General features: G+C 40.1%; 1 long non-coding RNA gene across 2 annotated transcripts; it reads left to right on the forward strand.

The window, feature by feature from the left end:
• The first annotated feature begins 1,680 nt into the window (after positions 1-1,680).
• On the forward strand, positions 1,681-11,238 carry LOC124008540. Of its 2 annotated transcripts, none has more exons than XR_006834112.1 (3): positions 1,681-2,037; positions 3,625-3,807; positions 10,359-11,238. It is a non-coding gene; the product is annotated as an uncharacterized LOC124008540 (long non-coding RNA). The 2 variants fall into 2 exon arrangements; XR_006834113.1 differs by lacking the exon at positions 1,681-2,037 and adding an exon at positions 2,144-2,397.
• Positions 11,239-13,683: the final 2,445 nt, after the last annotated feature.

Raw genomic sequence — 13,683 nt, forward strand, 5'->3', positions numbered from 1 at the left:
GATTTCAAAAGGGTGAGCGAGAAAATGTGTTAATTTGACCACATTCACTCAAATTATGTCTGAATTATGTCTTACAAAATTGGACACAAATGTAATGTACCACTGGAGCCTGAGCTTCACTGCAACACAGGGGAGGAGTAGCACAAGGAGAGCAGTTCCTTCATGGCGGGAGCCCCAGAGAGGAGCTGCAGACCTCGGCCTCTGGCAGGCTCTTGTTTCAGGTGGCCAGGCGGGGGCGACATCTTGGAGCCACAGTAAGAATGTCTTAATATAATAATAATAATATATGCCATTTAGCAGACGCTTTTATCCAAAGCGACTTACAGTCATGTGTGCATGCATTCTACGTATGGGTGGTCCCGGGAATCGAACCCACTACCCTGGCATTACAAGCGCCATGCTCTACCAACTGAGCTACAGTCTTACAAACACAATTTTTCAGAAATATAATTTGACATTGACCACTAAAGCCTGAACTTTAATGCAAATAAATAATGAAGGGGCTTGAAAAAACCTGGCACACTGAAATGCTAGAGCACATTAAGACCATTAATAAGAAATTGGTTCTATTATGTCTACAGTAAATGACTGAGGAAACTATTTATTGAAATCAATGCAGTTATGATATTTTATCAGTAATATTGTGGGCTGGAATTTGAAGTTATTAGGAACCCCATTAACTGATGTCATGATGCCAGCTAATCTTGTTGGGGTCCAACACATCAATAAAAATGCTTACATTTTACATTGAAGACATTACAAATGTTAACAAATAGATATTACAGACATGAAATACCTGACCGGTAACAAACACATTTAACATTTAAACCTAAGCATTAGGTGTTTTATTATTTTCTTGAAGGTGAATTAACTTGTTGTAGGTTGGGATGAGCCTCTGGTGTCCAAGGAGATACAGGGCCAATTGTAACCATCGAAAGCCAGTCTTGATTGCAGCCAACATTTTTCCAGACTATTTCGTCCTCTGGTTGGTATTATCATCAAAACATCTAAGTCATACTTTATGAGCAGACTACACGCGATTTATCTGTTTGACAATCTTTCCGAACAACTCGAATAAAGTATTTCCTCGTTTACCATGGCAAATCTACTGTGGAAATTTACCAGACACGTTGTATGAATGGAAAATTGTTTATGGTGTAGCCAACTCTTATTATTTTATGAAATACAGGACAACTACTTCTACTCCAGTAAGTATTTTTACATTCACCAGCCTTATGCTCCAATGCTCCTGATAGGTTAATATTTCATTGGGGGCAGGAGAAGAGCACAACGCCTCCCGTTTAAACCTAGATAGTTTGTGTGTCTATTGATATGTAGGCTACGTGTGCCTTTTTTTAAATTGATGTAGTTCTGTCCTTGTCTATTAATGTTTTGTATTATTTCATGTTTTGTGGACCCCAGAAAGAGTAGCTGCTGCTTTCGCAACAGCTAACGGGGATCCTAATAAAATACCAGGTACTGGTATCTCAATGACTTGACACATTAACAATGACTATATTCAGTATGCCGATTCTGTTGCAAATTGTTTCTTAACCCGGAAGCAAACGGAATGAAACATTAGAAACTCGTTTTAGTTTGGACTAATGATTACACCCCAGGGGCCTCATTTACATTTAAGTCATTTAGCAGACACTCTTATCCAGAGCGACTTACAAATTGGAAACCGTGCATACTTACAACATACACCCCAAAATGTGTGTGCGCCAAAAGTTGGCGTTTATTTAAAAAAAAGATGTACTCAGCTCCCCGCAAACTTTAGACCATGCGTACACACATCTCTGATTCGAACCATTCTGATCTAGCGAGCTAACAATGTTTCGTTGCACGGATACAGTCTGGCTGATGCGCCAACCATGGATATACACGGCGACCTGTGACCAATGATTTATATATACAGTGACTCACTGTTCTGAGGTGCGCTCAGTTCGCTTGAACATTTGCTACATTGTGGAACGATTTGTACTGAACTAAACACTTCCCAAAAACGTTCATGTACGTTATTGAACAGACTTTGAGGTACGTTTGCTCCTGTTTGGTGGGTGTGGCTTGAAGCAATGAGTTAGGTGTTTTACAGGCAAGGGCAATGCTGGCAGCATTCCCCAACCAGAGTATGTGACAATGACGGTGTAGGCTAGCATTGTAAATAAGAATTTGTTCTTAAATGACTTGCGTAGTTAAATAAATGAAATACATTTGTGAGGAGATGCTCAATATGCCCAATTTGAGCGAGATTCCCAAAGGCTGGACCGTCGGCCTTTTCGCCCATTCCAATTTCACTGCAGTAGCGCTCGCTTCACGGGGCAGCAGGTAGCCTCGTGGTTAGAGCATTAGACTAGTAACCGAAAGGTTGATGGATAGAATCCCCGAGCTGACAAGGTAAGAATTTATCATTCTGCCCCTGAACAAGGCAGATAACCCACTGTGGGCCGTCATTGTAAATAGGAATTTGTTCTTAACTGACTTACATAGTTAAATAAATAAAAATGTTTTAAATTCACCAGCTCAGGGCATGCCTGGCCCAGCATGCATTGTAGTGTACTTGTGTGCTGCTTTAGCTACTGTCATGGAGTTAGCAAACTATTTACATTTTCATAAAGAAACTGATAAACACACAGGAACAAGAGCAAAAGAGGGAGTGCGGTGATGTAGTGTCTATAATTCTATAATCATTGTGGAATCTGAAAAGACACGTACCCTAAAGCATGATGTTGTACTTACTATGTGCACATGATAAAAGAAAGGAATGGGTTGGGTAGATAACTAAGTGTGTCATTATAGCAAAGTATTTATAGACAAAATCTGATCTCTTATGTTTAGTTCATTTTTGTTGCATTATCTTTACAATAGGTCAATTGAGTTTGGCCCAATACGCCTGGTATATTCCCACATTCAAAGAGTTTTACGTTTTGATTGCCTAACCTATAGAAAACAACAACAAAAAACGATCTCTGCCTAGTGGCCAAAAGAGTGTTTAGCATCCCCAGTGGCTCTGCAAGTGTGGAGAGGGTATTCTCCACTGCTGGCCTGCTCTCCAGGCACCATTGCATGAGCTTGAAGCCACAGACCGGCCAAACTTGTTTCAAAAAAATTCATTTAAATGCACCAGTAAGTCATTTTTCACTTAATTTGTAAATGACAGCTTATATTTGCAATTTATAGACTTAATTTGTAAATGACAGCTTATGTTTGCAATTTATAGACTATAATGATTTAATACAACAAAATGTTGTTTAAATACTGAGTGCTTCATGTTCCTACCAGCCAATTGTGTAGCACTCGGACATGCTTCACAATGTAGCTTATAGCCTTGAAATAATATAGCCTAAATAATTTATTTCTGTTCCTTACGCTCCCTGTCTGGCTCCTGACCTGTTTAGTGTGTTTATGCTGTTTAATATGGTGTTCCCTATTTCAAATTATGCTTCTTACATTCACCTTTTCATGTTTATTCAAATACTTTTCATTCAAATCCATATGGTTTGGTTTCAATACTTCAAAACCAAGCGGTCGGTCCAGGTCATCACAAAAATAGATGTGTGTTGGTTAAAGTGTGATTTTAATGAATGACTTTATGATTGGTTGTCATATGCATACTATTTGCAGGCACATGCTTCCTCGTAAATTTGAGATGACCCCACTAGAGAAGTAAACAAGCCAAGCTAAAGTTAGGCTAGGTAGCCTAGCTAACTAAAACTTGGGAGAAAAACTCAGCGATGGACCTTTCTGAAAAGAAGACCGAACACTGCCACATAGTAATAACCAACCTGAAGCATTTTTTTGTGCGAGGTGAGTATGTATTGGCAGTCTTGCCAATGAGCTTTGGGGAAAAGTCTAATTTACCAGTTAGCTAGTTGTAATCTTCAAGAAGCTAGTAAAACAGCCTCTAATTCTGACAGTTGTGTCCCCGTTAAAGGCTTTGGTGGACAGATGATCAAATCTGCAAGGCGACAGTCCTTGGTCTCAGAGCGGTAGTGATAGTAGCTCGCCTAGCATAGTAGCGACTACTGAACGGCTCCCTGATTAACCTATTGCTACTCATTGGACCCTATGATCACCCGGCTACACATGCCTCTCCCTAATGTCAATATGCCTGTTTTGGTTAGTGATTGTCTTATTTCACTGTAGAGCCCCCAGCCCTGCCCAATATGCCTTAACCTGTTATGGCTGCATCCCTTTGTTCTCAATTTCCGCCTGAAGACATACCCAAATCTAACTGCCTGTATCAGCCCCAGAGGCAAGGATATGCATATTCTTGGTATCATTTGAATGGAAACATTCGGAAATGTTAATTGAATGTAGGATAATATAACATAGTAGATCTGGTGGAAGAAAAGAGAAAGAAAGCATACGTTTTCTGTTTTTTATTGTTGTAGTATCATCTTTCACATGTACTAGAATAGCATGCTGGAGAAAATTTTGATGGATAACACAAGAGGGAAACTGTAGGTGTGCAAAGTTTCAGACTGATAACTTCAGGAATGGGTGAGCTACATGACATTTAGCATGAAGTCACCCAGGTGTCCCACACAAGTTGCCCAAATGTACCCAAGTGGCTGAATTGGTGAAATTACCTATAACTATATAGAGCAGAGCAAATAACTATATGCAACATATCAAAAAGCAATTCTAACACACACACAACATGTTTAAAAAAAAATATATATATATATATATATATATAATTAATTAAAAAAACAGTACACCCCTTGGAAGTCACCGTCATAATATTTTGCCATGTCCCATAGCAGTCTCTTTCTGATGTAAAGCAGAGGCAAACTGAACAAGTGGTGCATTTCATGCGACACAGAACACAACGACGCCTCCATGCTATGCCCTTTTGGCCCTGTGGCACAGTCATGCCTGCAGTAATGCACTGTGGCATATGAACACCACTGGGGGCACAGGTAGAGCGGGCACCGGGGGCTCCCAGTCGGAGTCGCTATCACTGTGAAAGAAAACATTTAAAACATATGTGTATTGTATGAGCCTTTTATCATCACATAAAATAAACAGATATGTATTGATTGTATAGAGCAGAGGGAACAGTCACTAAGGTGTTCCATTCAACTCCGGCCATTGTTGTGTATATATACCCATATATATATACACACACACACACAAACTACACATTTCATTGCAAAAGAATATATATATTTTTATATATTTCATAAAACGGCATTAGCACTTACCCGTCCAGAAGTACGTCCTGTCCATGCAGAAACAGCTTCTCAGTTCGTTTGAATCATAACACTCCAAGATTCCCCAAACAAAAAAATCTCTCACTTTCACTTTTTCACTGTAGAGTTTGACTTCGCTTTACATGATTTATTTACCATGATATCTTCAATGAAATCATTGAAACTACAACTTTCCGAAATACAGCTGCGCGTAAAAAGCCTTTCAGCAACTCCTCTGATCGTCAAGGCGAGAATGGAGTTCCCTGCGCGTGCGATTACAACCAAGGAATTGTGGTCCAACCACAAACCATTACATACTGGCGTTTACCTTACCTCAGCTCATTGGCTATCTACCCAGCTAGATTTCAAGAAGATCAGTGGTCATTGGGCAGAAATATAGTCAATGAAGCTTCGCTAAAATTATTGGTGCGTAAGGTAGTCATTTATCGTCGTCTTCAAATCAGCTCACTTCGGTCAATACTAACTGCAATAAAACAATGTTATTTGGCTGTGTTGCAAACATCCAGAGGAATGCACTGAAACTCACCATGACTAGATAAACGATTGTTTACAGGAGCGAATCACGCTGAATGCTCCGTAAAAAAATTGATAGAGATGGAATTCACGGCACAAACAGTTTACAAAAGGTTTTGATTTAGGCTATAAAATGGATTTTATCAAAGAAAACGGCAATTCATTTGATCAATGGGTCACTCGGGAAGAGAAATAAGAGCAAGATATCAGAATGTAAGTCATAATTTTACCTTCAGATGTGAATGTGTAAAATCTGTCATGGCGGAAAATGTTTGTTCTTGATTGCTCTTCTCAAACAAAAGCATGGGATTTGTTCTCTGTAATAGCTATTTTAAATTGGAAAACGTAGTTTGATTACCAAGATTCTAATCTTTTGAAGGGTGTAAGACACTTGCAACATAATCCAGGTAGAATCAGAAATTCCCCAGAGCAGCTGTCTAGGCCCCTTACTTTTTTAATCATTACTAACGACATGCCATTGGAGTTGAGTAAATGACTCAACACTATACACGTCAGCTACTACAGCGACTGAAATGACTGCAATGCTTAAGAAAGAGCTGAAGTTGGTTTCAGAGTGGGTGGCAAGGAATACGTTAGTACAAATATTTCTAAAACTAAAAGCATTTTATTTGGGAAAACTAATTCACTAAACCTCAACTTGTAATAAATCATGTGGAAATTGTTGAGCTGACTAAACTGCTTGGAGTAATCCTGGATTGGAAACTGTCATGGTCAAAACATATTGATATAACAGTAGCTAAGATGGGAAGAAGTATTTCCATAATAAAGGTACTGCTCTACCTTCTTAACAGCACTATCAACAAGGCAGTTCCTACAGGCCCCAGTTGTCGCACCTGGACTACATTTCAGTCGTGTGGTCAGGTGCCACAAAAGGGACTTAGGAAAATTGCAATTGGCTCAGAACAGGTCAGCCCTTGCATGTACACAGAGAGCTAACATTAACAATATGCATGCCAATCTCTCCTGGCTCAAAGTTGAGAGATTGATTTAATCACTACTTGTGTTTATGAGAGGTATTGACAGGTTGAATGCACCGAGCTATCAGTTTGAACTAGTCTCACAGCTCAGACACCCATGCATACCCCACAAGACATGCCACAAGAGATTTGAAGCTGGAAAGACTGCAAACTGGCTGCACTTCGTTTTTTTTAAACTGTTTTCTATTGATATTTCTTTGTATATACAGTGCAGTCGGAAAGTGTTCAGACCTGTTGACTTTTTCCACATTTTGTTACGTTACAGCTTTATTCTATCACATTTACGTAAGTATTCAGACCCTTTACTCAGTACTTTGTTGAAGCACCATTGGCAGCGATTACAACCTCAAGTCTTCTTGGGCATGGCACACCTGAATTTGGAGATTTTCTCCCATTCTCTACAGATCCTCTCAAGCTCTGCCAGGTTGGATGGGGAGCGTCGCTGTACAGCTATTTTCAGGTCTCTCCAGAGATGTTCGATCAGGCTCAAGTCTGGCCTCTGGCTGGGCCACTCAAGGACTTGTCCCGAAGCCACTTCTGGATTGTCTTAGCTGTGTGCTTGTGGTTGTCGTCCTGTTGGAAGGTGAACCGTCGTGAACCGTTCGGCTAACCAAACCGAACAATTGTGCTCGCATACTCCCTTAAAAGACAGTCGCTTGAAAAACGAGAAAAAAGTGGCAATAGTAGTTTGTCCATTTTGAGATGCCGTATCCAGTATACACTTCTTCAAAGTACTAATCTAAGATGGCAAAATTGACATTTCTTGAGTTTTTGCTGAAGAGAGCTTAGTCACGCAAATTTACATCTAACTAAGATGTTTGATGCAGTATTTTTCTGTGAAAAAACTTGATTGAAAACAAGTAATCGCTCATTCTATGGTATAATGACGTTCGTAACAATTATGTGCATTCCGCCACCTACTGTGCAGGTGGATAAGAAGGATCCCAAAAAGGAAAACCATTTGGGTAAAAATAAATAAGATATCATACAAACTACCAAAAAATGTATTAACTAAACAAAATCAACCTGCTTTCAGTAAAAACCTCATTCTAATCAGGTCCCAACACAGGCTCAGAAGCCTCCTGTGAGGGCAGGACAATTCGTAGTCCTTGTAATGCTTCTGTCATGAAGTCTGAGCCCCACAAACTTCTCGGCTGCAGATATAATAGCCAGATTCTTTTACTTCTTAGACACGTGTGCTGTACAATGAATCACTGTGGCTATAAGTGTCCCAAAATCCACCTTGTTCAAAATGAGTGTATCCAGATCACCCGATTTGACTTGAAACACTAGCAACAGGTTGCAATGCATCCACCGCTATATCTTCAACAATGCTGCCTCTTGTTCCTTCGATTCTCTTCACCGGCCTCCACATAGGAGATCCGCTGCGCAACCTTCAAGGAAGTCCGTAGTATGATCCCCACCACAGTTGCAACATTTTCCATTCACAGATTCTTCAATATAATACCTCTCCCGTCAGCAAACATTTGACATGTGACCATATCCTTTACATTTTCCATACTGTAATAGTTTGGATACACATGCTTTCACCACATACCTCACATATCCAGTCTCCTCAAATAACAATGTTGACAGGCTTCTCCTTCCTGACCATACAGGTCAGGCGACGTGCACTCACCACTCATGGGATTTTCTGACGAAGTTGTACTCATCATCTATATCCGACAGCACTCCAGCTAGACTCCTTTGGCACGCGCCCTGCTCCGAAGATCAACACATGGAATATTTTGCCAGATCCAGAGCATACTTCTGTTCTTGATCCACCTTTCCCACTGATTTATTCACAGTCCTCGATATTACAAATGGATTTCCCAAATGAATCTCCTTGTTCAAAAAACAGTCCATTAATTAAGAAATCTGACCGGTCCTTGTCTTCTACTACAACTTTTGCTCGTTTTGTTCCATTCTTTGATTGAAATACTTTCCATTCCTTATCACACACTTCCATTGCTGCACTTTTAGATACAAGCACAGTCGCCATTACATTACAACTTTGCCTTACTTCCAGAAAACATTTAGTGTGCTCTAACAGAAAAAATAACAAATGCAAAACAAAAACTTCAAAATGTAGCCATAATATACAGTGGGGCAAAAAAGTATTTAGTCAGCCACCAATTGTGCAAGTAATCCCACTTAAAAAGATGAGGCCTGTAATTTTCATCATAGTTACACTTCAACTATGACAGACAAAATGAGAAAAAAATATCCAGAAAATCACATTGAGATGCTGTGCCACAACAAAATCAGAAACAGAGTACTGGCTAATAAATCCTTAGTTTTGGGGTCATGCTCAGGGAAAACATTTTGGCTTATCTATACTTCCATATTTCCAAGTCCTATTGTTGAAGATCAAGGGGTGTAACATTTATTGGAATTCTGATATCTTTACATTAAAAAAGTCTATCATTTAATCGTAATATGTAGTAGAAAGCGATGAAGCCTACATAACCGACCCATAAAGTTAAATTTAACATGCATATATAGCCAGCCATGTAAACTGTAACATGGATTTTATCCTGCAATAGATGTCGTTCAATTGGTAACATACATTTGTCTTCTTCTAATGCCCCTTAAGGGGAAAGTAATCTAAAAGTAACAATGTTATCAGATTACATTACTGAGTTTGGGTAATCCAAAAGTTAAGTTACTGATTACAATTTGACAGGTAACTTGTAACTAATTACATTTAGAAAGTAACCTACCCATCCCTGGTTATTATGAGTGATAACTGTTGTGTTACACATACATTTCTGGCTGTGAACAGTGAGTATTTGGTGCATGGTGGTGGAAGGTAGAGACAAAGAGGCTGAGGGTGGAGCGACAGAGTCTGCTGGCAGGAAGACAAACAAGAAGACATGTACTTGGGGGTTCAAGTGAGGAATGGGATTAGCTGGAAACACTACTTATTAATCCGATAGAATGTTGTTTTACATGATACATATAGTTGATTTTCTTTTTTTATAGATTTGCTTTTCGATGAAAGGCAGCAGCTGATTGACCCATTGGCTGTATAGGGTCAACCATGAATATTTTCACAAAATTATTGGTTTTGTCTTTGACCACTAGCTAGATCCAAATAATTCAGGTAGCTAACATTACACAGAACCACCGGGACCATATACAATATGTTGTATGTGTTACTGTAATTCAGCATTTAGCTGCCATATTATACATTAAACTAAATAAACAATTTTCATTGTTTAATCTTGGAGTACTCTGTGCCATCCCCACTTGAGACCAGTTGGAGTTGCGCAAATCCTTTGTGACTCACTGGTCATAGCAAGCTAGCTAGCATAGCTAACTATGACTGTTAGCAAACTAGCTATGTTAACGGGTGATTACTTCCCTAGTCTTAGCTAGACTATGGATGTTTTACAAACAGAAACACTAGCTATCACACAGGCTAGGCCCTAAACGTATAGACTTAGCTAGCTTGCTACATCTTTTCTCACGGTCGGCTAAGATGGATAGCTAACAAACTTTGACATCAATGACCAGTCCAGAAATTAAGCTAGCTACAATGTCAAACTAATTAGCAACTGTGATGAAATACACTACTACAAATACAATAGCAATAATGACCTATTTTGAACTTGTTGGTTAACAGTCGAGGCCAGCCAGAAAAGATACCAACTGACTCTCTCAACCACCGTTGAAAAGTCAGGCTCAAGCTGCAAGGCAGGCGGCTCGAGTAGCAGAGGCCACCGCTGCTGGATCATCTGTTTGTGGTTCCTTTAGAGAATGTTAGCTCCCTCATTGATGATGGCAATTGACAATACATGTATGCTGCCATTTGCTATGAATCACAGATTTGTAAAAGAGAATATATATGAGCCTATTGTTGACTTGGTGATGTGAGGTCTGAATCTTGTCTATATTCAGGTTCATCAAAGATTTGGCATGCAACCTTGGGTTATGACAAAGAAACACTATGGCAAAATTACACAGTTGGTGATATAACTAATCTGGTTAAGATGTGGTTTTATTTTCTTGTGTCTTCTCAGAATGGACAGGCAGCCCATAGCCACTGTCAAAAGTTTCATGCAGCGAAATGTTCGATGTATCACAAATATGAGGTGTGCAAAAATAAGTGACATTAAGCAGATGCTTTCATCCAAAACACTGTGCATGCATTCATTTTCTGTTCGTGGCTCTGGGAATCGAACCCATTGACTGTCATGGTCGTTATTTATTTAGCTATTTTAAATTCGCTATAGACTTCATTTAACAGTTTAATAGGCTATTGCAATAACTCAACATGCATGGTTGTAGGCTGCATCACTTCAGTCTATGTAGCAGATTATCCGGTGGAAGATATAGGCCTTCATTTCTTTTTTTTAATAAAGGTATTCTATGTCCTAGGCTACAACACAGTGCAATAACGAATGTATTATTGTTAGTACACAATGATTGTCTAGGCAGTGATGTGGGCTAATCAAACATCCTTTTGCGTTTCATGCCAAAATAAAGCCCTGCTTATACAACCATTTGGATCAGTTATGGGTTTATTCTCGACAGTTTACAGGGTCCAGAAAATTACATTAGGCCACTCCATATCGTATTTTGTCAGGATGTATCAGCGTTTACAGATAAGTCTACCACAGAACAATAGGCTATGACACAGATGTGCTGTTAGTCATGGATAATGTATCTCAAGTCGTCCTATAATTAACATGACCACCAGCATATGCCTAAACATCGCTAATGCCATTATTGGCCGAATGACTGAAATGAATAGAATTAGTGTGACTGGGCCCCGAGTACCATTAGCCAGAACCCAGAGTAATATGATTCTGCCGGACTCGGGAAGAGCTCGGCCTGTTTGAAGCCCCGAGTCTCAGATGGAATAGGCCCGAACCAACGGTGTTGACTGGGCTAGCTTGTGAACAAAATAATGTAAATAGCCAAGAAACACAAGAACAAAGTCTCACTTCAGTAGACTTTAGTTTCAAGTAAATTATACCAACTTTTATGCCTGTGCGCATCAAAAATTAAATATTTCACTCAGATCTCACGTGTGCACAGCCCCCAGCCAGGCAGTGTTGCAGCGCGAGATGGGATAGGCTATGTAGGATTTGTGGTTCTTTTACCATGTGCTATTACATTTACCAGCTATGGAACAAAACAGCAGAAATATAGCTACTGCAACATTTATTTTACTATAAATGTGATCATATTTTACTATTTTTATTCACAAAATGCGAGTTAAATGCTTGCACTGTGGAGCCCTGACCACCTGCCAAAGTGGCTAGTGGAAAATACATCTTGCCCGCCAATGCCAAAATCTACCCGCATGTGTGTTAATTTTATGCCCTGAACATATTCCATTCTTATTTACAATAAAAGTGACCAACTTCCTAAAACCAAAGATGCGCCCCTGGTTCCAAATACCAAAACTGAAGTTCATGTCAATTATTTCAGGGTTTCATGTAAGTGACCATCTACATCCAGACTCTGCCATTTATTTTTCCCCACCAATAGGAATCTTGCTGTGAAAGAAAAGGCAGCCGTTTTGGCACTGCAACAAAACGAGCGATAAGAGTTCCTCAATTGACACCACCCAAAAGAAAGAGGCTCCCCAGGACATCCAATGACAATGGTACTTCCATCTTTTGTGAGCCAAATGATGCTTTGCCCTTTTTAAGGGCAAGTCTGTTATTAAGAACAAATTATTTTTTACAATGACAGCCTAGGAACATTCGGTTAACTGCCTTGTTCAGGGGCAGAACAGATCTTTTGCCTTGTCAGCTCGGGGATTTGATTTAGCAACCTTTCGTTTACTGGCCCAATGCTCTAACCACTAGGCTGCCTGCTGCCCCAATAATGCTTCCCTAACTGACAGGTGAGCTAGTTAAAGCACAACATGATCCAGAAGATATCTCAATGGGTTCCCTAAGGCCTGTTGCAGAAAGTGAAAGGGCTAAGATGACAGTTGAAATGGAAATTCTTAGAAGAGAGAGATGAAGCAAGAAGAGAGGTGTAGAGGGCAGCAATGTGTTGTGTACATATAATATATATACATCACATGTGACTCATAATAAGACTGAAATTAGCCTTTTAAAATTCTGACTCTATAAGATAAATGGCAATATACAAGAACACTATGGTTGAGTTATAGTAATAGGCAATGTCTGAGATGGATTGAAATACAAGGCATAAAGCGTAAGTTACAAAGCATTAACAAGCATTACAAGGAATTATTCTAAGCATGGTAAGAGAGGGAGAAATCATAGCCTGAAAGGCCATGCCGAACCTCACCACAACAGTTCAGGAACAAAAAGGAGAAACAATGAATCCAATACCTTTTTATAAGCTGTTGAACAATAGTGTTACTGTAAAATTAACCTCGAATCAAATATCTGACCTACAGGATATAACCTCTGCTTCTCAGAGGTGAGACAATGGGGGTTGGAAAGAGCAACATAGAGAATGCTGAATTCCTAAGACAAAGGGGAAATTCTTGCATAGTTGATAAGAGTCACTTCGAGGGCTGCCCTACAGATGAGTCGAGAAGAGAAAGATGCTGCAAAGGAGAACTTGACTAAAGAGGGACTGTCTGCCAATGCTGTAAAAGGGAATGACAAGGCATGCTAAGCTGTAAGGACTGACACCGGAGACGAGAAACAGGTACGGGGAGTTGACATTTAATTAGGAACAGACAAAGAGAAAGACAGAAACAGCGTCCCACCTGGGTTAGCCTGACGGGCCAGCCGAGGCGTGAGAGCCTAGTGAGCCTGTCGATCCCGCAGAGGCGTGGGAGCCCGATGATCCGGCGGAGGCGTAGCAGCCTGATGAGCCGGCGGGCCATAAAAACCTGACAATCCGGCTGAGGCCTGACGTGGGATGGGCGCCTTCCGAGCCAACCGGGTTAAGAAACCTCAAGCCAGCTAGGGCGGGATAGCCCGACAGTGTCGGCCCCTGGACCCGACGTC

Source organism: Oncorhynchus gorbuscha, linkage group LG21 (genome assembly GCF_021184085.1).
Source record: "Oncorhynchus gorbuscha isolate QuinsamMale2020 ecotype Even-year linkage group LG21, OgorEven_v1.0, whole genome shotgun sequence".
Taxonomy (NCBI): Eukaryota; Metazoa; Chordata; class Actinopteri; order Salmoniformes; family Salmonidae; genus Oncorhynchus; species Oncorhynchus gorbuscha.